A 2,329-nucleotide genomic window follows, 5' to 3' on the forward strand; every position below is an offset into this window, starting at 1 on the left:
TTGAATGCAATGACAAAGTACTAATCATGAAGGTAACATGGTGAACTGTATACGGATGTAAATGCTCAAAATCTGGTCAATGCACTAAGATTCTAACTGTGGAAGCTACTATTAATCGACATAAACCACGTCAGCTAAACATGGAGTCTGATGTATACACCCTATCGAGAGGACCCAATATACCTTGCCAGTGGTATAAAGGTATGATTGTCCGATGTATACGCCCCATCGAGAGGACCCAATATAGCTTGCCATGGGTATAAAGGCATGAATGTGGTGTGATCACTAAAACTGGTGCCTAACAGAGGAGACTTCTAAACCTATATTGTCATGTAAATCTGGGACTTTGAGGGTACGTTGAACCCTAGTCCAACTCGGTGCTAAGTCCACTCCCAACTTAATATTCATGAAGCTAAAATGCACTAAATACTGAATAGTTCAAAATAGTGACATGCTAGTTGAGAATGCAACATTTATATACAGAGAATATGGAATTCCAATTTTGTAGCATGATTTTCTGTGTGATTGGCCTAGGAAATATAATTCATGAACTAGGATAAATTTACACAAGTTAGGGTTCTGAGTACTATAGATGGAGCATACTAAATTATCAAGAAACAAGTTATTTAGATCAAAAGAACCATAATCACAATAAATTTTAAAAATCTAGAAACCCTAGGTCTGAACAGTTTATGAGAATCTGAAAAACTAACTGAATTCTAGTGACCTAATGGGTGAAAAGAACCCACCAGTGAAATCCCACATACCTGGTGACAATATCTACGGAGAAATCCTTTGGATTTAGGGGTTAAACTTCGAAGAACACTTTTGCTTGTTCTTAAGAGGACTGGTTGACATTTTTCTCTTCTTTTCGCTCTAATTGGATGATTTTTGGAGAATCAGGGTTTTGGGTAGGTTTTGACTAGATTATTAGGCTTAGACTGAGTAAAACAGGCTTCAAACGACGTAGTTTAAGAGTCCAATGCATAGGGGAAAGACCAAAATGACCCTGACTTAAAAGATGACGAAGGTCTTTCACACTGGGTTTGTGGCCCTTCCTAATAGGGATCTACTAAATCGACCGTAACTTTTTACTCTGAGCTTGGATTTTAGCAAACTCAGTGGAACTGGAAAGAGGACTCAATTATCTTTAATTTGCTAGTTCATGGGCCACCTAAATCATTTTGTGCTAAAAGATATGACCGTTTGAAATTGACCCGAAAGCGCCTTCTTTCCAAATAACTATCGACCCTCACCAACGGCCAAACCTACGGTTCGTAGGTCCATCCACAGACCGTACTGGTGGGTTGTGGGTGGGATCACAGACCCCTAAATCCTAGACCCCAACGACAGGACTGTAACACCCCAGAAAAATTTTGAGCTAAGACTCCAACTATTCTTCGTAGTGAGTGAGAGTTTTGCAAGGAATTTAAAATTTCTTAAGTATTAAGGTCACTAGATGTAGCACCTTGAGTTCCAAGAAGAACAAAAGAAAAAAAGCATTCAAGTCATTCTTAAGTTTTTCTTAAGTTTTGGGTCAACTTCAAACAACCATAACTTCTAGTAAAAGATGAGTTAGGTGAGCTACAAGATAGAAAAGTAAAGCCCTTTGAGTCGTTTCCTCAATTCCGAGCTCTGAGTAAGAAATTATGACGGATTTACTAATGTCGTGCAAACCTGGCAGCAGCTCCGCGACGCGGATCCAACACGGACCTCACTGCCTGGTGAAAGATCTTTCCGACTCCCAACTCATTTTAATTATTTCTTTAGGGGTATTTTAGTCCTAAAATCCTTAGGAGGTCATCTAAATTGCCCTAAACATGTAGAAAATCAGTTTTCTTAAATCTAAACCCTCTCATCCACTCCAAAAATTCTACGCTCAAGAAATTCAAGAAAAGCTAAGGCTAGGGTTCATCTCTCAAGATTTTCCTTCAAGTGTTGCAAGAAGATGGTTCTTTTAGGTATGTAAGCTTCCATAGTGTTGGGTTTGTTCACCCACACGCCAATCATGAAAATTTCAGCATTAAGTTCGTTCTAGAAAGTTGAAAATTTGATGTTATTGATATGTGTTCTTGAATTTGCTTTCATTCTTGAATTGGCTGAGATTTAGGAGTTCTTGAGATTATTGTTTCGATTTATAGAGTAGTTTGAGTTAGATTCTTGTGTACATGTGATGGTTATCTGAATCTAAAGAAAAGTTGAGCAAAAGAATCGAATTTAAGCGATTTGGGGTTAGAAAATGAAGAAGAGAAAACTCGGACAAATCTGGCACTTGGCTCCACGTCACGGACCTTCCTCTGCATTTCATAAAGTTGTCTTCGCGTCTTGG

This window comes from Solanum verrucosum, unplaced genomic scaffold, assembly GCF_900185275.1.
Source record: "Solanum verrucosum unplaced genomic scaffold, falcon-dt-bn FXZP01000049.1, whole genome shotgun sequence".
Lineage (NCBI taxonomy): Eukaryota > Viridiplantae > Streptophyta > Magnoliopsida > Solanales > Solanaceae > Solanum > Solanum verrucosum.